The 22,651-nt window shown below is 40.6% G+C and overlaps 1 protein-coding gene across 1 annotated transcript in view; it reads right to left on the reverse strand.

The window, feature by feature from the left end:
* The window catches only part of LOC124619814 (luciferin sulfotransferase-like), an 80,796-nt gene extending 64,516 nt beyond the window's left edge, over positions 1-16,280 (reverse strand). Inside the window, exon 1 of the mRNA XM_047146410.1 lies at positions 16,256-16,280. The gene's annotated coding sequence lies outside the window, so the exon portion shown is untranslated. The remainder of the gene's footprint in view (positions 1-16,255) is intronic.
* Positions 16,281-22,651: the final 6,371 nt, after the last annotated feature.

Here is a 22,651-nt window from a genome sequence, read left to right on the forward strand (position 1 = left end):
AAGAAACTACAAAGAACAAAACTCGTCTAGCTTGAAGAGGGAAACCAGATGGCACTATGGTTGGCCCGCTAGATGGCGCTCCCATGGGTCAAACGGATATCAACTGCGTTTTTATTACATTTTCGTGTAGTACCTAAAGAAATATGAATGTTTTAGTTGGACCACTTTTTTCGCTTTGTGATAGATGGCGCTGTAATAGTCACAAACGTATAAGTACGTGGTAACACGTAACATTCCGCCAGTGCGTACCGTATTTGCTTCGTGATACATTACCCGTGTTAAAATGGACCGTTTACCAATTGCGGAAAAGGTCGATATCGTGTTGATGTATGCCTATTGTGATCAAAATGCCCAACGGGGGTGTGCTGCGTATGTTGCTCGGTATCCTGGACGACATCATCCAAGTGTCCGGACCGTTCGCCTGATAGTTGCCTTATTTATGGAAACAGGAAGTGTTCAGCCACGTGTGTAACGTCAACAACGATCTGCAACAAATGATGATGCCCAAGTGGGTGTTTTAGCTGCTGTCGCGGCTAATCCGCACATCAGTAGCAGACAAATTGCGCGAAAATCGGGAATCTCAAAAACGACGGTGTTGAGAATGCTACATCGATTGCATCCGTACCATATTTCTATGCACCAGGAATTGCATGGCGACGACTTTGAACGTCGTGTACAGTTCTGCCACTGGCCGTAAGAGAAATTACGGGACGATGACAGATTTTTTGCACGCGTTCTATTTAGCGACGAAGCGTCATTCACCAACAGCGGTAACGTAAACCGGCATAATATGCACTATTGGACAACGGAAAATCCACAATTGCTACGACAAGTGGAACATCAGCGACCTTGGCGGGTTAATGTATGATGCGGCATTATGGAGGAAGGATAATTCCGCGCGACCACTACGGTCGCAAGGTTCGAATCCTGCCTCGGGCATGGATGTGTGTGATGTCCTTAGTTTAGTTAGGTTTGAGTAGTTCTAAGTTCTAGGGGACTGTAGACCTTAGAAGTTAAGTCCCATAGTGCTCAGAGCCATTTTTAAGGATAATTGCCCTCTTTTTATCGATGCCAATCCAAATGGTGCAATGTATGCTGATTTCCTACGTAATGTTCTACCGATGTTACTACAAAATGTTTCACTGCGTGACAGAACGGCGATGTACTTCCAACATGGTGGATGTCCGGCACATAGTTCGCGTGCGGTTGAAGCGGCAATGAATAGCGTATTTCATGACAAGTGGATTGGTCATCGAAGAACCATACCACGGCCCGCACGTTCACCGGATCTGACGTCCCCGGATTTCTTTCTGTGGGAAAAGTTGAAGGATATTTGCTATTGTGATCCACCGACAACGCTTGACAACATGCGTCAGCGCATTGTCAATGCATGTTCGAACATTACGGAAGGGGAACTACTCGCTGTTGAGAGGACTGTCGTTACGCGTATTGCCAAATGCATTGAGGTTGACGGACATCATTTTGAGCATTTATTGCTTTAATGTGGTATTTACAGGTAATCACGCTGTAACAGCACGCGTTCTCAGAGATGATAAGTTCACAAATGTACATGTATCACATTGGAACAACCGAAATAAGATGTTCAAACGTACCTACGTTCTGTATTTTAATTTAAAAAACCTACCTGTTACCAACTGTTCGTCTAAAACTGTGAGCCGTATGTTTGGGACTGTTACAGCGCTATCTATCACAAAGCGAAAAAAGTGGTCCAACTAAAACATTCATATTTCTTTACGTACTACATGAATATGTAATAAAAAATGGGGGTTCCTATTTTAACAAACGCAGTTGATATCCGTTTGACCTATGGCAGCGCCATCAAGCGGACCAACCATAGCGCCATATGGTTTCCCCATTCAAGCTAGACAAGTTTCCTTCTTTTTAGTTTTTTCGTTTGACGCTTATTTCGTGAGATATTTGGCCCGGTCACGATCAATGAACCACCCTGTATATACTCTTGATGGCTAATAATGATTCCTTCAGTACAGATGCACACGACGTCCAAACTCTTGTGGGAATTAGGTGAAGCTGCGAGCAGTGAGGATAATGGATTGTGCACACTACATGTGTAGTGTACTTCAAGTTGAGAATCTGGGTTGGCTGAAAAGTGTGCTCAGATAGCCTAAGCGGTAAAGGCAGCCACTAGCGCAAAGGGTGAAGTCCGATTTTGAGTCCCAGTCTGGAACAAATCTTAATTTGTCAGTATTTCAATTATTTAAATGCCCGATTGCGACTGAGGTCTGACTTCCTATTAAGTCATGTATATACAGGATGCATCACCTAAAACTTACGCCACGGAAATGAGAAGTGCTATTGATGTGAGGTTTTCACAGAACGGATTGGTAGACAGGAGTTCGTGTTGTTAGCTAATGAACAGGATGTAATAATACTTCTAAAGTATATTTTTTGTGCAAAAACACACTTATAAAAGGAACAATGCCTATTGACATTAACATACTAATAGCAAGATAAATTGCGACATCATTTACCTGTAGTGAACACTATCCATTATCGTTACTGCTCGCAGCTTCACCTAATTCCCACTAGAGTTTGGACGTAGTGTACATCAGCTCTGACCCTATCATTATTAGCCATCAAGCGTATATATATATATATATATGTGTGTGTGTGTGTGTGTGTGTGATTGTGTGAGTGTGTGTGTGTGTGTGTGTGTGTGTGTGTGTGATTCGGGCATTCGGACATGTCCAAAAGAACCCACACACGCGCATGCGCACCGCTATCATAAAATCCGGTTTAGAGTCTTAGTCACTTGTCACCACTGGTATTACCGAATGTATTTGGAGTGCAGCCATGTGCAGAAGTGGAATCTGAACGATACGTAGTTCAGGCAAGAGGAGAATACGAGCTTCTGTATGTCAGTAGTGTTTGTTGCAAGATTTTAGTGCGAGTCGTTTACGAGGTACTGTATTTAGAAAAGTTCCCACACCGACACTTGTACAATATCTGTGGTAGCACACACTACAGTTCAACTCAAGTGCATACAGTAGTTATGTGGATTCTTACCAGTAAAGAGACAGTTGACTGTCATAGGTTGTGTTCAAAATGATCATCGGCAGTAGCAATATACGCTTCCAGTCTGGTACGGAACGACTGCTGCACACGTGCTAACATTTCATCAGAATGTCCGTGCAGTCTGCAGTAACACGTTGCATGTCATTAGGTTTAGTTAGTATGTCTTTGTAGACAGCGTCTTTCAGAGTTCCCCATAAAAAAAAGTCGACAATTTCAAATGTGGGGAATGGGCCAACCATGTGCACGTCTTCTGCGTCCAATCCAACGATTTGGAAACAATTCGTGAACTATGGGCTGGACAGCCATCATGTTGGTACTACAAGTTCCTTCTAGTCTGCAGAGGAATGTCTTTTAGCATCCGTGGAAGATGGTCTATTAGGAGGCCGCGATACTTGTGTGTGTTCAGGGTTCCGCCTATGAAACACGGGCCTATGAGCTAATGGTTCACAATCCCGCACCACGCATATACGTTGAAAGGTGGCTACACTGTGCCACTGCGCCAGAGATTGCGCCAAAGAGTACTATTAAGCCGCCTCCACAGTGCGTGTTTAGAGTTCGTGGTAGTCAGTGGTTGTTGAGAGTTCATAGCAGTCAGTGCTTGTGAAGAGATCGTAGAGGACAGTTTTTGTCGAGAGCTCGTGGTTGTTGTGAAGTTGGAGCAAGATGTTGTAGTAAAGAGTATAGTCCATGTCTTATGCAGTTATTTGATGGGAGAGATAGCAGATGTTATTGTAATGAGTGCATTTCGTCAATATATATGAAGGTAAAATTTATAATGTTCCTTTATTAGTTGTGTATCTGAAATAATGTGTCACTACAGGTTCAGTCAACAAAGCATCTGGCTCGTGTTCTTGTATTAGAGTGAATTTTGGTTTTCTTGCGTAATTATAGTTTTTCTAAATTTCTTTTGTCACGTCGGTATAATTGGTATTTAAGAATTCTTGTCTTGTTTGAGAAGAACCGTGCCAGATGTGGACGTTGAGTCACACTCCCACATACAGAACAGTTACTTTTGTGCTTATTGGTTTTGTTGGTTTTTTAGTTGCTGGGGACTTAATTAATTAACTGTGTTTACTGAAATTTTCTTACATTGTTCTCTGCAGTCAGATAGCGTAACAATTCTAGTCAGGGCCAACCGATTACGAGACTGCGTAATCGGACATACTAAAATTAAAAACATTTTCAATTAATAATTTAATTAAGCCCCCATGCACGTGGCGACCGCTGCTTCGGATCGTCCCTTGGATTCTTCTGATTGTGAAAATTGTAGACTGTAGTATTATTGTAGTGATTTGTAGTTTATTAATTGTAGTCTATTTTGCATGTGTAGATTTGGTAATTGGCATTCTTCTAATGGTATTTTTCAAAATTTAATTTTTATTGCCTTGTACACGCGTTTGACAAATTAGTGCAATTATTTCAATTGTTCGATTGATCGTGTCTGAGGGAGACATTTCATGTGAATAGTATTGTTGGAGATAAGGAGGCATTGTGTGTAATTTTCGTACAGTGACGAATCTTTCGTATATTTTGTAAATGATTACGCGGTCAATGAAACAGGCAAAAATGATGAATAGTCAGAATAACGAAATTGTTAATATGGCGAACTCGCCAACAGAGGAAAACAGTGTCATGAGTAATGTAGTGGAAAACAATTTAATAAGCAAGGAAAATAGTCCGGTAACAGTTCAAAATGTTTCTCAATCAGAAAATTCACAGATTACGAGATTAACGACAGAAGAGATAAAGCAGTTGATGGGTGCTATACTAAATCTGGGATCACAAATGGAAACGCAGTTAGACTCATTACGATCTGAAATTAGGACTGAGATGCAAGCAATGACAACACGGTTATGCTCAAAAATAGGAACAATTGAAACAGAAATAGGAACAAATAAAGCCGAGATGAAAGCAGTGGGATCACAGTTACGATCTGAATTAGAAACTGATAGGGGAACAATGGAAACTCAGTTAGGCTCACGAACAGGGACATTTTTCAAATACACGAATGACGAATTAAAGAAAGAAATTAGAGAAGAAGTACAACCGATTTTGAATTCTCACAATAATAGTTTAATTTCATCAGAAATTAGACAAGAGGAACAGGACAGAGAACAGGAAGAAAGAGATCGCGTGATAGTACAGAAATTTTCAGAGTTAAATTTACAACGTGCACAAGACAAGGAAGAAATAATTGAAAGAATCGAGGAATCCGTTCCAAATGACAGAATAAATAACTTAACGCAACAGTGTGAACACTTAACTACTAAATGTGACAATACCGAAACCCGAGTCGCGACACTTACGGAAGACGTAAATAAACAGAAAGGACAATTAAGTGACTCATCGGAAAGAGTTGAGATGATCTCAGATAAATTGACAAGTGTTAGTTTAGCAGAAGGGTATGAAGAAAGTAATTTATTTCATTTACGAGAGGCAGTAAGAGAGCGCGAGGCGCGTGAATTTAACAATAATCGACATTGGGACTGGGACAGACGCGGTAGGTCTTTGTCGCCACGAGGTGCAAACATTGACTATAAACACTTCTTAACTGTTCGGAAAATTAAGATATTTCGCAATTCGAAGAACGACATACATCCATGTTCATGGCTAGATCAATTTACGTACGCACTTCCGCCAAAGTTGCCATTAAGTCACAAACTAGAAATTATGTGCAGTTATTAATGTCCTCAGGGGATTCACTACTCTAAGTGAATATGTGCCGTAGCGAGCATAGGGCCCCGAGCTGTAGTGGTGCTATTTCCCTTTTAGTTTTCTGCACCGCTGCCTACTCTTTTACTATTCTTTGCATCTGTCAAACCAACTCTTCGACTATCAATCTATCTAGTGAGTAAGTAAACATTAACCTGATATGACTGTTTTACCCAAAAGTGACTTTGGAATTTACCGTTTGGACTTACTATATTTTCTGCAGCATTCATTCATAGCTTAAACGAAATCTTTCCTGTTTATCTTCGTGACAATATTACTTCATATGTTGACGATATTCTTATTGCTAAACATTCTTGGAGTGAGCACAACAAAATTTTGGATTCATTATTACGTATCTTTGCAAAAGTTGGCATTACAGTGAACTTGGAAAAATCTGAATTTGGTCGTTCACAGGTGAAATTTCTCGGCCACATTATTTCTACAGAAGGTATTCTTCCTGATCCAGAAAAATTAGACGCTATTCGTAATTATGCTGTTCCTACCACAAAACGTGATGTTCGTAGTTTCCTTGGTGTTTGTAACTTTCTTCGACGCTTTGTTAAATTGGACGATTTGGCCACACCTCGTTTATGTGAACTATCTGGAAAGAAATCTAATTGGTGTTGGGATGAGGAAGCTCAGTCAGAATTTGAACAGCTTCGTGATGCTTTAGTTGCTGCTCCACTTCTTTCACATCCGGATTTATCTAAAGAATTTTGTTTGGCAACGGACTCATCATACAAGGGCCTAGGGGCACACTTATTTCAAGAGATAGAAGAAAACGGCGTTGTAGTACAAAAGACTATTGCAGTTGGAAGTCGCGTTCTTTCTAAATCAGAAAAGAATTATTCGATTACGGAACTTGAAGCTTTGGCTGTTGTTTGGGCTTTCACAAAATTTCGCACATTTTTGTTTGGCAGACATACTAAGGTTTATACCGATCATCGAGCTCTGGAATTTCTTATGTCAACAAAATTAACTCTTGGCAGATTGTCACGATGGGCGTTGTATCTACAGGAATTTGATTTTAGTATTGTTTACGTACAGGGTTCTTCAAATATTGTTGCTGATGCTTTATCACGTGCACCTACGGGTTTGAAACAAAGTGCTGAAGAGGATTGCATAGAAAACAATTATTGTTTGATGTATATTCAAGGTGTTGCGTTTGAGAACTTTATTTCGTCTTCGCTCCAGGACATCGCTAAGGAGCAAAATAAGGATCCAATCTGGAAGGACATTAAGGAGAAGTGGAGGAGAAAGGAAAGCGTAGCGATTAGACAGCATTGTTTAGTCCGCAATGACATTCTTTTTAAACGAAAATCGGTCGACAACTCTGTTTGGTTAGTTTGTATTCCTGATGAGTGGGTCAATAAATTGATTTGGTATACGCATTTCAGTTATGCACACTTTGGTCCCCGAAAATGCTTTCATAAATTACGAGAAAATTGCTACTTCAGTAATATGGAAAAACGTATTCGATCTGTTCTTGCCAAATGCAAATTATGTCAAAAGGCTAAGCCTCCAACGATTTCTCACAGAGCACCGTTGTTTCCCATCATTCCAGCGAAATTAAAGGAGATGGCTGCAGTCGATTTGTTCGGTCCAGTGGTTCGTTCTACTAATGGTTTCGCGTACATTTTCGTAGCAGTGGAGTTGACGTCAAAATATGTGTGTTTTACACCTTTACGCAAAGCAACAGCTCGTTCAGTATCTAACGCTTTTATCAAACATTTTCTTAAAGAAGTTGGTCACGTTGATAAGGTTATATCAGATAATGGATCACAGTTTCGTTCTAAAATTTGGCTTCGTACTCTACACCGTCGTAAAATTAAACCAATCTTCATCTCACTTTTTCACCCTCAATCTAACGCTTCAGAGAGATGGATGAAGGAAATCAATAAATTGTGCCGTCTTTATTGTCATCAGAATCACAGAACTTGGGATCAGTATCTTCATATTTTTCAAAACATTCTGAATGAACTTCCTAATGACTCAACTTCTTTACCGCCTCTATTAATATTAAAAAATAAGGTACCGACAAATCGCATTTCTGAAATCGTTCCTTTTCCGCCTTCACGGAAACTGCGGCATTCTGAAGTTGTCAACCTGGCTCTGCAAAATATTGCATCTGCGGCTGCTAGAAGAGAGAAATCAGCTAGACGTCCTGGTCGTTCAAAATTCTTGTCAGCTGGTCAGAAGGTATTAATTAAGTCCCACCGTTTGTCTCACAAAGGAAAAGGCTTGTGTCGCAAATTTTTTCTGCTTTATAACGGTCCATACAGAATTCGCAAAATTATTCATGATAACACTGTTGAAGTAGAAACTCTTAAATCTCGACGCTCTAAAGGAATACATCATATATCAAACGTTAAAATTTTTGTGGAATGACATACTTGTGAGAAACCAACAGCTAGATGTAAACACGCAGAGAGTACAAGGATACCGCGCTGTGTTTTGGCGGCGGCACATACTCAAAGCAACAGTCAAGTCTGCGCGCCGCACAAGGCAGCCGTTGACCGCGAACAATAGCTTCCTACGTCACGCGCCCACAGCTGATCGAGCGCTCAGTGCGAATGCACTGACAGCCGTAAACAAACACACAGTCTAATTTCTCCGACTAAATTCAGTATAAAGCTATAGTGACTTGATGAATTCTGTTATTAACATTCAGTATTTTTCAGGATACGGTTGTATAAAATATTTAAGAACTTCAGGTAAATTCTGTGCGTGTCCGACGTTAAGACGACTTGCTATCAAGAAATTTTCAGGAAGAATGTAATTTCGAAGAAGAAACTAATTAACTAAAAAAGGTAACTATTAACTGAGTTTATTTTTCAGGTAACATATTTCCACTTAGGTACGTACTTTAGACGTAATTTGCTGCTCGCGATTACGTGATTCATACTTTGTGCTAAATTTTATGTTCTATGGATTTACTTGTGAAGCGACGTGCTTGTGTACATTTACTGATTTTGACAATTATTGATTAATGAACTGGGTTGTAACTTGTGTATATTATGCATCGCTTGGCTGCTATGCTTTTTCACTGACTGATTTTGACAATTATTGATTAATGAACTGGGTTGTGACTTGTATAGATTATGCATCGCTTGGGTGCTATGCTTTTTCACTGATGTCATATTTTTTTTATTATGTGCCTGCTGTGCTTATTTATTTGAATTATAATTGTAACCTGATTTATTGTGCTGATGTGTTTAGTTATGTAAGTTATACTTTGTGATTTATCTGCTTGTGCCTTCATGTTTGCTTATTAAGATGACATATGAATATTTATTTGCTTATGCTGATATGATGCTAATGACCTGTTTATTACGTAAGATATATGTTTACTGCTATGCGTATGGATTACATATTTACACATTCTGTTTTGTTGCCATAACTGCTCTTTAATTTGGTGTATAGCAATGCTGATGTACAGTGTACGAACATAGAGTTTAGGTCACACTACTGTATTAATTATAGATTGTTCGCTTGGCAGAGCTTCGTTGTAAGAATTGTGCTGCATACACTTGTTGACTTTCTGTTCTCTACTAGTATATTTACTCGCTATTGCTTGTTTTGCTTACGCTCAGTGCCTTATATTTTAAGATAAGAAAATGAACTGCTATAATTCGACGAACGACATTAGTACAAGAAAGTCATAGAAGTCACATGAGCTGAGGTTTTATGGAAGCTGTATAAATTTATGCTAATAGGAAGGAAGCTAACGACATGACAGACCAAAACTAGGTTTAGACCATTGACAGTATTACACTGCATTTTCGTGAGCAATTGAAATAAGAAGTGACACTTGACATAAAAAATACTCCACATGTTTGCTTCTGCTATGATTCTTGAAGTGGTGTACACACTGTGAAATATTATGATCATTCACACTCCGTAATCGTACTTAATTACTGAGAGTTATTCAAACTAAGTCTGTTAGAGGTCAGGTATGCATTTCTTTTATTTAATAATGGACAAGGAACCAAAATGTATCTTATAATTTATAATGAGTAGAAAATTTGGGTCAGATGGATTACACAGAGGTTGTGTGTTGGCAATGTGTCTTCGGATTGTATGGGATGCTGAATTGAAGTTGCATTAGGATTTTATCTGTACTTGTTCGAGGAGACTGACGAGAGGAAAGAGTTGTTATGGAAGTGAAATGATATTGGTGCTGAGGTTTATATTTATCGATGTATTATTATAGGTATTGAGAGTATATGAAGTTGTTTGTGGACAAGAGGTAAGGTGATATTGGTGCTGAGGTTTACATTTATCGACGTATTATTGAGGTATCATTGAGATTATGTGATGCAGATGATTATTGGAGTTTTGGTGTATAAGAGGCAAAGTAAGTGAGGAGCATATTTTTTTTGTTGGTCTTATGGAACAAGGAGGATGAAGAGAGCAGACTAGAACACTAAAATAGAAGGAAGATAGTCTATACACACACTTTGTTAAATAACTAAGCAGTATATACTTTTTTTTGGAGAGAGGAAGTAATTGCATATCTTGGCTCACTGACAGTTGTTCAACAACAGTACATTTTGATCTGGCTTGGCAAACATTGGTCTTGACATGATGACTATGACGTTGACTAACTATTATTGACTGTTATACATTGCTGCCAGTACTACTTGATACACATGATGAACATCAGATTTAGACAGAATTTCATTTACACAATTAACACTATTCAGTTACACAGTAGTACTTAATGTGGATGAGAGATGAGTGAGTGTGTTCTGTGTGTTTTCCTTTACTAATTATACCCACCTATCTCCTAAATATTATTTTATTTATTTGTAGTGGCTTGCACTGACACCCATGAATATTATAGGTTTACTGGTATTTGTGTATTGTAATAGCTAATAGGACAATTATCTGACATCATTTGTGTGTTTGTTATGATTTGTATGTTACTGTAAAAGCATTTGTATGTGCATTCAAACTATTGTTCATGCCTGAACTGTCTGATTCGTGAAGATAAATATTCTGAACTGTTACCTGCACTTTTCAACATGATGTGTGACATTTGGTCGTGTTTAATTTCTGCTGATGAACTGTGTGATCAGTGATTGTAAAAAAAAAAAAAAAAAAAAAAGAATTTATGGACTGTTACCTGTACCGTTTCTACATGATTCGTGCCACTAGGACATGTTTAATTTCTGCTCATAAACTCTGATGAACAGTGTGATCAGTGTTAGTGAATTTTGTGGAACTGCTTCTGCTGAGAAATGTGACTTTTTGGTGTCTGCACCTACTCAACATTGCTGGGTGCCACTGATGGACTGCTTCTACTGAAAAGATGTCCCCTGTTGCTGTGTGCACCTGATCAACATTGCTGGGTGCAACTGATGAACTGTTTCTACTGAAATGAAGTCACTTGTTGCTGTGTGCACCTACTCAACATTGCTGGGTGCCACTGATGGACTGCTTCTACTGAAAAGATGTCCCCTGTTGCTGTGTGCACCTGATCAACATTGCTGGGTGCCTCTGATGGACTGCTTCTACTGAAATAATGTCACTTGTTGCTGTCTGCACCTACTCAACATTGCTGGGTGCAACTGATGGACTGCTTCTACTGAAATGATGTCACTTGTTGGTGTCTGCACCTGCTCAACATTGCTGGGTGCAGCTGATGGACTACTCCTACTGAAATGATGGTCACTTGTTGGCGTCTGCACCTGCTCTCAACATTGCTGGGTGCAACTGATGGACTGCTTCTACTGAACTAATGTGACTTGTTGCTGTGTGTACCTGCTAAACTTTGCTGGGTGCAGCTGATGGACTACTCCTACTGAAATGATGGTCACTTGTTGGCGTCTGCACCTGCTCTCAACATTGCTGGGTGCAACTGATGGACTGCTTCTACTGAAATGAAGTCACTTGTTGGTGTCTGCACTTGCTTAACATTGCTGGGTACATCTGATGGATTGCTTCTACTGAACTAATGTGACTTGTTGCTGGGTGTACCTGCTAAACTTTACTGGGTGCAACTGATGGACTGCTTCTACGGAAAACATGTAACCTGTTAGTATCTTTTTTTTGTATAAACTAATCATTGAAGGCATTTTATGTGAACATTTGTATAAACTGATTTTTTGTATATTGTGTAAACTATTATGTAAAGCCACATGCATGAAAAGAAGTTGTATTGCTTACTGTATTTCATATATTAGGTTACTGTAAGGTCAGTGCAAAGCCAAAATTTTAACTAATTATGTGATATTTAGGTATTAATATTATCTTTTATTTTTGTCTGTATTTTTCTGGACGAATTTGGTGGTATTTTCACCACCAATGCTGGCAAAAATACCATCAAATTCTGGCCTGTGGAGGAGGGGCATATGAAAGGTGGCTACACTGTGCCACTGCGCCAGAGATTGCGCCAAAGAGTACTATTAAGCCGCCTCCACAGTGCGTGTTTAGAGTTCGTGGTAGTCAGTGGTTGTTGAGAGTTCATAGCAGTCAGTGCTTGTGAAGAGATCGTAGAGGACAGTTTTTGTCGAGAGCTCGTGGTTGTTGTGAAGTTGGAGCAAGATGTTGTAGTAAAGAGTATAGTCCATGTCTTATGCAGTTATTTGATGGGAGAGATAGCAGATGTTATTGTAATGAGTGCATTTCGTCAATATATATGAAGGTAAAATTTATAATGTTCCTTTATTAGTTGTGTATCTGAAATAATGTGTCACTACAGGTTCAGTCAACAAAGCATCTGGCTCGTGTTCTTGTATTAGAGTGAATTTTGGTTTTCTTGCGTAATTATAGTTTTTCTAAATTTCTTTTGTCACGTCGGTATAATTGGTATTTAAGAATTCTTGTCTTGTTTGAGAAGAACCGTGCCAGATGTGGACGTTGAGTCACACTCCCACATACAGAACAGTTACTTTTGTGCTTATTGGTTTTGTTGGTTTTTTAGTTGCTGGGGACTTAATTAATTAACTGTGTTTACTGAAATTTTCTTACATTGTTCTCTGCAGTCAGATAGCGTAACAATTCTAGTCAGGGCCAACCGATTACGAGACTGCGTAATCGGACATACTAAAATTAAAAACATTTTCAATTAATAATTTAATTAAGCCCCCATGCAACGTCCATGGACACTGATGTTCAACCTGACGAAGCCAACGGAGATAGTCAACAGACCAACAGCGCATGTTTCGATGGCCATGATTGGTAATTCGGAAATCACTTGTCGTAATGCACATAATCGTTTCCATGCAGCTCTTGATGGAGAGAGAAGTGATAGGGATGGAAAATATGTCGATGGAGAATGCGCAGGACACTTTCTTGATACATACCACTTCCTCATGTGGATGCTAACGTGCCGATCAATTTCTACAGCATCAAGAAGATTAATTTCCTACCCTTCTGCCACCACTTCTTTCCGTCTGTTATGTTGTGTAGGCGTTACACCGCCACCTTCACGTAACTGGTTGAAGACGTTGGGAAATAAATGTCGAGAACTGCCGAGATGGTAGACGTCTTTTAAGATATCTAGCCTCATATACCGTAGAAGATTCATACACTCTTCATACACCACCAGCAAAATGATCAAATGTGTGTGAATTCCTAAGGGACCAAACTTCTGAGGTCATCGGTCCCTAGACTTACACACTACTTAAACTAACTTAACGCTAAGGACAACACTCACACTGATGCCCGAGGGGGGACTCGAACCTCCGGCGGGAGGGGCCGCACGATTAGTGACATGACGCCCCTAACCGCGCGGAATCGGTTTTTTCTGCATTGGTAAATCTCATCGTCCACTCACGACCTACCGCTTGAACTGCCACACATTAAACGACTAGCAAGTTGCAGTGCACTCAAGGAACGCACAAGCACACTGAAAGCAGAGATAACAACATCGTACCTAGCAACTACGCAGATTGAATGGCACAAACAAGTGTCGGTGTTGAAACTTTTCAAAATACGATATCTCGTAAACGACTTGCTCTATCATCCTGCAACAAACACCAATGACATTGCAATCTAATCAGCTTTTAGTTTGTTAATGCAAATAGACATGAAAAGTGTATGTTTGCACAAAAGATACACTTTCAAACTATTATTACAATCTGTTTATTAGCTAACAATATGAGCCCCTGTCTACCAATCCATTCTGCAAAGGCCGCACAGCATTTCTGCAACATTTGCGGTGCAAGTTTTAAGTGATTCACCCTGTATGCGGCCGCTGAAGCGAAAACAGACATGTCGGAAAGAACAGAACCCCACATATATACGTTCTAGAAAGATTTTCTGGCACTTAAGTTATACTTGATGTTAACAGACTGCTCTTTTGTAGAAATGCTTTTTCTGCTATAGCCAATCCAGTAGATTTTATGTCCACTCCATGTCGGCCGTCGTTAGTTATTTTGCTGCCCAAAGGGTAGAATTCGCCTACCTTTCGTGTCTCATTTCCTCATTTAATTCTTCAGCATAGTCTAATTTAATTCGACTACATTTATCACTCTTGTTTCATTTTTGTTCAAGTTCATCTTATAGCCCATTTTCAAGGCACAATTCACGTTCCAAGTCTCTGATAGAATTGCATTGTAATCAGCAAGTTTTTAATTCTGCACCCTGAACATGAATTTCCTTTCCAAATTTCTCCATAGTTCCCTTTAACGCTTGCTGAATGTACAGACTGAATAACATCTGGGGCGGTCTTGTCTTTCTTCATTCTCAACCACTGCTTCCTTTTCATGTCCTTCTTCTCTTATAACAGTATCCTAGTTGCTGTGCAATTTGTAAATAATCTTTCGCTCCCTGTACTTTATTGCACAAACTCATAAATGTAACTGGCGATATATGGGGTCTCAATGATCCTTAAACTTTCTCCACGGGAATCCCTTGCTTTGCCTACAATGATACTTTCGTCTAATGTAAAATAGAAATACAGAATTCCGAGAATCGAACCAGATGAATCTTAAAGTTCTGCAGTGACAATTATTGATACCTTTCTCTTCAAAAACTAAACTCTGTAAAATTCGCTGTCCATCTACGAATCTTATTTTTACACGTTAGTCGTAAAACAGATCTTCTCGTATTATGAAGTACGATGTTTTGTGAACTCCACTTCCCACTCTCGTCATTTCTTGCTAACGTTTTGGACTTTATGATATCCAACCCACTTTCGTTCATGTAGTCTACCCAAGCGTTACAGCATGATAGATGGAACACTAATTGCTGAAACTGGGGCATTAGGTGAATATATACGCTGAAAACACTGTTCCCATGATCGATACCACCGGAGTAAAGTGAGTTCTGCAGCTGTTTATTTTTAAGTGACATTGTGTTAAATGAAACTGGAATATGGACTTCGTAATAGGGATGTGCGACATTGGCAAATCATCGACGCTAATTTCGATTTCATCATCGATGTATGTACGTCGAGGGTCAGAAATAGTTTACGCTGATATATCATCACGGCTGATGATTCATCGACGCTGATATCGGTTTCGTCATCGATGTATAAATTTCGATGGCCAGAAATAATCTTTCCTAAAATTGCGGTGTTTTTAACATGTATGCTAAAAGATGAATTTATAAAAAGGCATAAAAATCAACACACAAATACATTTAATATATTTATTAACCAATAAATACAGCAATAATTAATATTACATACCCTACAAAGCTATGTCTGCAGATTGAAGAAACAACATTTTTGAGAGAAATTTCCCCTCCAGATTACTACGTTGTTGACAGACTGAACATCAGTCTTTGAGAAACTAGCAATGTGTCTATGCAGCTCAAATATTTAAGTGCAACTTTCTGTAGCTTTTTTAGCGTTGAATAGGAGGTATCGAAGATGTAACCTCATACTTCTAATAGATATTGTTTAAGCTCTAGAATGCTTTCTTTCTGACGGTAAGTCCATTTCTATTCCGGTTTGCAAATTACTATTTCTTCTGTTATTTTATAATGATCATTTCGTAAATAAAATCTCGTTCCTCTGTTTTCTGTAACTTATCAAGTGTTTACAGCACTTCTTGACACCGCTAAAGGTTGAACTAAATGAACAATGCAATATATTAGTCCACGCTTAAATACAAAAATAGGCACTGTTCCTACCTTAGTTCATTCAAAAATCTTTCTCTCTCTCTCTCTCTCTCTCTCTCTCTCTCTATCCCTCGCTCCCTCCCTCCCTCCCTCCCTCCCGCTCCACTAACCCCTTGAACCCCTTGCAGCCCCTACCCCCCTAACGACCATCTTTGCCAAGTAGTAAGTGTGTCGTTACGATATACGTTCAGAAAAATATTGGTTTAAATGACAAAACAGTTATTTCCAGTGACAGCAGGTAGACTGGTTTCGTGCTAACATCGATGGTCGAAATTTTGTCTTTAACATCTATATTACGACCTACCACAAAGTCTTCAGTATCGATATGCAAACATCAATGTATAAACTCTGAACATTGGTGTTTTGAGTGTATCGATCATTGAACAGCCCTACTTCGCGATAAGCGCTAGCTTACCTCCGTACGCCTGTCGTCACCAATGCTGCCAGGAAAGCAATTTCTATCACGTCGTGCGGCTAGCTTCTTATATTAATCGGATGTCCTTGACAAGAGATGCGATAGCGCCACTACATCGATATCATCTTACATGTGGCGTCGAGTTTACCCAGCACTTCTCTCCACATTTCCTTTGCAGAATAAATGTATCGTTTATTCTCTTTGTTGGAATTTTTCTCCTCTTGAATCGGTTCGCAGACTATGAAGTTTTGTACAGGGAATTAACGTAATTATAAAATGTTTGTTCAATGCAAAAGGCTTACAGGTGTCCAACGATTGGTGTAAAGATTGACAAATTGCCATAAAAACTCTTAAATGCAATGGAATTCTCATTCTAAATGGCGTGATATCTTTTGAACAACGATCAGTCACTGGACCTGGTCACAGCCGTCAAATATCTGTGAACCTCTGGAATGATTTAAGGCGGAACTAACCAACAAATCTCGCCGTAGCGAGGTCAGGTGTTACTTCCAGTACTGTCCAGTGTATCCTAACGAAGTATAGCTGACTCACGAAAAAGTTACAAAACTCTAATTAAATCAATTCTTGAGTATGTGCCTAGTATTTGCAAACCATTCTTCGTTGTTTACTAGTTCAACGTGGTATATCTACAAAAGAATAACTGTTGGCTCTGCTTTTTTGATACGGAGCCCATGTACTGGATACTGGAGAATATTTTCTCTTCTTTCACAGTGTGTCCATTCGTTGTCTGGCTTTTGTGTATTTGTCTACTTAAATTGTGAATTGTTTTGGCTTGTAGCCATTGGACACACCGTAAAAGAAGAGAAAATATTCGCCACTATCCCACACCTAGGCCCCATATCACAAAAAAATAGCCAACCTATTCAGAAAAACAAATGTAACAGTTGCATTCTCAACCAATAATAAGTTAGGAAACCTACTCATCCATAACGTAAAATCAAATACACAAACATACAACAACAGCGGAGTGTACACAGTTGTCCCGCCTACTATGTAGGGAAAACAGGCAGGAACTTCAAGACCCGTTTTCAAAAACATGTAAATGCTTTCAGGCTCAAGAATTACGAAAAATCAGTCATTGCACAAGATATGTTGGAAACGAAACATGTCACCAACACTCTCGAAAACAATTTGGTAATATTACATAACGAAGCCAATGGTAAGACCCTAAGTCTGTTAGAACAACTGGAGATATACATACACAAAATAAAAAAACAGAGTCTATGTTAAATGAACAAACGGATTTCGCAAGCAATAGTTATTTCAGTAATTTTAAAGACATTTTCTTAAGTTATTTCTGGTATATATCAATTGTTTAATAGTTATATCATTAGCACTACGAATAAATTCATCTTTGACAACGCCATGTACAAAACGTCTGTGAAGCGTTTATAAACATGTGTGTGCAAATGTACATCTTGAATGAAGTGACATGTACTAAAACGACGCAGAAAAGAATGTTTGCTGGTACTAAAACGTTAAAAATGCTCTCCTTGGATTATGTGGTAAGTTTACACTGTTCATTTGCACATATTTTCCACGTTCGACTTACGAAATTCATAACCTAACATTAAACCTTTTCGTGACAGGAATATGCATTTCACCTCATTCAAGAGAAGAAATAAAACGTTCCTTAAGGCAAATTACACGTGACGATGAACCCACAGGGTCCGAAGTGCATCGTGTAGTTAATAAAACACGAAAAAGTTGTGACTTCAGGCGTTCTTTAATTCATACCTCCAATACTTTAAATTGTGTTTATATCCTTCCGCATTTACCGTTTCCGTAGCCAGAATAAGGAGGCCACACACTAACCACTAAAAAGGCCCCTGTGCCACAACATTGGCATTCGCCAAATCCAAGCCCTTCTATCGCATTGGTACGGGGTGCAGCGTGATGCATCACCCCAAATCTCTTGTTTCCACTCATCCACTGTCCTCTCACCACTACGTCAAACGTCGGTTAGTACTGAGCACTGTAATGTGTGCCTTTGAGGAGCTGCTCGCCCATTGTACTTTATTCTTTTGAACTCCCTGTACACACTCATTGTGCTAGCTGGACTTCTGGTAGCACTTTAGCAATTACACGTTATGTCTTCAGCATATTTCATGCGACTTTTCACAACCACCCTCTGCAATGCTCTATGATTCTTGTCCGTCAGTACATGAGGTCTGTTTTGTCTTGGTGCAGATGCACGTGTTCCTTCCCGTTTCCACTTCACAGTCACATCACCAACAGTCGACTTGGGAAGTTATAGAAGGAATAGAAAGTCAATGCTGGAGTTATTATTCTGGTGACGTCCAATGACTAGACCACGCTCGAAGTCGCCGAACTCTCCTGACCGACACATTCAGTTGTTACTCTGACAACACAAGTCTCTATCCTCTTTTATATTGGCAGGTGCGTCTCTCGTGACTCCTAGTGGTCAACTCCGCATTACGTAGGAGTGTCTGGATACTTGTGATCAGACAGTGAACACTGTGACGAAGACCAATTTTTTTCATGGATCCATCTCTTTAGTAGTATCCATCAGGGACGTTTGGCTCAATCGTTTTACCGTCATGTTGGCCTCTGTCCTGCTTGCAAGCATACTGCCGTTTATGTGGCAACATAGTTTTGAAGGATGTAATCCCGTTCCCCACAACCTAAGGAAAGCTGAGATGATGGTAGAAATCGATTTATGACGAGACTGGGACACTGTTGGCGTCCAGAAGCGTCTAATCATGTTCAACAATATTGACATCAGTATTCGTAGCGCTACTTCGTCGTGGTAGAGCATACTTTGGTATGCACAATATGGTTTAAATGGCTCTGAGCACTATGGGACTTAACTTCTGAGGTCATCAGCCCCCTAGAACTACTTAAACCTAACTAACCTAAGGACATCACACACATCCATGCCCGAGGCAGGATTCGAACCAGCGACCGCAGCGGTCGTGCGGCTCCAGACTGTAGCGCCCAGAACCGCTCGGCCACTCCGGCCGCGGTATGGACAATAGCTTTGAAAGTGTTGAATAGAGCATAGGAAGGCTAGTACGCCAACATCAAGTAGCCAGGAAAGTTTGCATCGCAGGAAATTATTGGACGCTACCAACCACTATGCAGCATGTTTATTATGTAGGAACAAGGTGAAGAGGTCTCACTTCGATTATTTTACTCTGTTTCTTTTCTGAACTAAAAAGTGTATGCAGTTATCACCTCAACTGTATCCCATCTAACGTATTCAAAGTAAATTTTTTATAAATTACAGTTGACTTTTTGCTTTCGTGTGCAAAAACGAATTAGTTTTCTGGCTGACCAACACTCGACCACGCAACATATAGTTGTCCGTGCGCCAAACACGTTTCGCTTTAATCTCTCCGCAACATTGGAATATTTTCCCTTGTGCTGCATACTCTACTGTCATACTCTACGCTAATATTACCAAAAATTGAACCATTTTAAAGCTGGAAATGACTGACTATGGACAGGCAAAAGAGGAAGAAGCTTAACACACGACAAGGCCTGCCGTAGGCAGAATACCTACTACAACTACTAATAGGGGTCCGGATATTTTTGATCAATGATGTAATGATGAACCAAGACGAAACCGTAAACTTCTCAACAGAATTCCTAAGTTCACTCATTATTCCCAGTATACTCTCGCAGGAAACCTGCTAAACAATACTACAGAAGCAGGAATATTAATCAGAAAAGAAAAAGGTGACTCAGTAGTCATACTACGAACTCTGTCCATTTCAATTGACTTATGGGTTTGTCCATCCTTCGTCTTTATGACGGCTTGAACTCTGTTGGGTAATGTTATTCTCCACAAATCATTGCCTCTCGGATGCCGTTTTTATGATAGGATGCACACTGAACTTTGTTGAGAATGAGAAGCTTATGTCCACGAATCAACATGGTTTTAGAAAGCATCGCTCGTGCGAAACTCAGCTTGCCCTTTCTCACATGATATACCGCGAAATACAGATGAAGGGTAACAGGGAGATTCCATATGTCTAGACTTCCGGAAAAAATTTGACACGATGCCCCATTGCAGGCTGTTAACGAAGGTACGAGTATATGGAATAAGTTCTCAGATACGTGAGTGTCTCAAAGACTTCTTAAGTAATACTCACATCAAAAAGAGTTTTGCTTCACCTCGGTTCCGATAGTTCCGGAAACTGTACAGAAGATTGGAACAGAGAGCAACATAAACATCATTTCCGCCCTTTTTATTGCTCATGAAAGCCACACATTGCATCTTGCACCAACATACAGCGAGACCTTCAGAGGTGGTGATCCAGATTTCTGTACACACAGGCACCTCTAATACCCAGTAGCACGTCCTCTTGCCTTGATGCATGCCTGTATTCGTTGTGGCACACTATCAAGAAGTTCATCAAGGCACTGTTGGTCCAAATTGTCCCACTCCTCAATGGCGATTCAGCGTAGATCCCTCAGAGTGATTGTGGATCACGTCGTCCATAAACAGCCCTTTTCAGTCTATCCCAGGCGTGTTCGATGGGGTTCATGTCTGAAGAAGATGCTGACAACTCTAGTTGAGCAATGTCGTTATCCTGTAGGAAGCCATTCACAAGCTGTGCAAGAGGGAGGCACGAATTGTCGTCGATGAAGACGAATGCCTCGCCAATATGCTGCCGATACGGTTGCGCTATCGGTCGGAGGACGGCATTCACGTATCGTACAGCCGTTACGGCGCCTTCCATGACGACTAGCGGTGTACGTCGCCCCCACACAATGCCACCGCGAAACAACAGGGAACCTCCACCTTCCTGCACTCGGTGGACAGTGTGTCTAAGGCGTTCAAAAATGGCTCTGAGCACTATGGGACTTAACATCTGTGGTCATCAGTCCCCTAGAACTTAGAACTACTTAAACCTAACTAACCTAAGGACACCACACACATCCATGCCCGAGGCAGGATTCGAACCTGCGACCGTAGCAGTCCCGCGGTTCCGGACTGAGCGCCTGAACCGCTAGACCACCGCGGTCGGCTCTAAGGCGTTCAGCCTGACCGGATTGCCTCCGAACAAGTCTCCGACGATTGTCTTGTTGAAGGCACATGCGACATTCATCGGTGAAGAGAACGTGATGCCAGTCCTGAGCGGTCCATTCTTCGTGTTGTTGAACCCATCTGTAACGCGCCATGTACGTCAGCAGTGAAGAGTGAAGATGCGCATCATGCACCCTACTGCGCACAGTTTGAGTCGTAACACGACGTCCTGTGGCTTCACGAAAAGCATTATTCAAGAAGCTGGCATTGCTGTCAGGGTTCCTCCGAGCCATAATCCGTAGTTAACGGTCATCCACTGCAGTAGTAGCCCCTGGGCGGCCTGAGCGAGGCATGTCATCGACAGTTCCTGTCTCTCTGTATCTCCTCCATGTCCGAACAACATCGCTTTGGTTCACTCCGAGACGCCTGGACACTTCCCTTGTTGAGAGCCCTTCCTGGCACAAAGTAACAATACGGACGCGATCAAACTGCTATAGTGACCCTCTAGGCATGGTTGAACTACAGACAACACGATCCGTGTACCTCCTCCCTGGTGGAATGACAGGAACTGATCGGCTGTCGGACCCGCCTCCATCTAATAGGTGCTACTCATGAGTGGTTGTTTACATCTCTGGGGGGAGGTTTAGTGACATCTCTGAACAGTCAAAGGGACTGTGTCTGTGATGCAATAATCCACAGTCGACGTCTATTTTCAGGATTTCTGGGAACTTGAGTGGTACAAAACTTTTTTTGATGTGTGTAGATCGCAGTATGTTTTCGTCGACGGTGAGTGTGCGTCAGAGACAAGGGTATCATCAGGAGTGCCCCAGAGAAGCGTGATACGACCGCTTTTTTTCTCTATATATATAAATGAATTGGCGGACGCAGTGGTCTGCAATCTGCGGTTGTTTGCTGATGATGTTGTGGTGTAGACTAAGGTGTAGTAGATGAGTGACCGTAGCCGGCCGGGATGGCCGTGCGGTTCTAGGCGCTACAATCTGGAACCGCGCGACCGCTACGGTCGCAGGTTCGAATCCTGCCTCGGGCATGGATGTGTGTGATGCCCTTAGGTTAGGTTAGGTTTAAGTAGTTCTAGGGGACCGATGACCTCAGAAGTTAAGTCCCATAGTGGAGCCATTTGAACCACTTTTTTTAGTGACCGTAGGAAGATATAACACGACGCAGACAAAATTCTACAGGGTGTGATGAACGTCAGCTAGTCCTAAATGTTGAAAAATGTAAGTTAATGCGGATGAGTAGGAAGAACAAATCTGTAATGTGCGGATCCAGTATTAGTTGTGTCCTGTTTGACAAGGGTCAAGTCGTTTAAACATATGGCGTAGCGTTGCAAACTGACATGAGGTGGAAGGAGAATATGA

The sequence above is a fragment of the Schistocerca americana genome, chromosome 6 (assembly GCF_021461395.2).
Source record: "Schistocerca americana isolate TAMUIC-IGC-003095 chromosome 6, iqSchAmer2.1, whole genome shotgun sequence".
Lineage (NCBI taxonomy): Eukaryota > Metazoa > Arthropoda > Insecta > Orthoptera > Acrididae > Schistocerca > Schistocerca americana.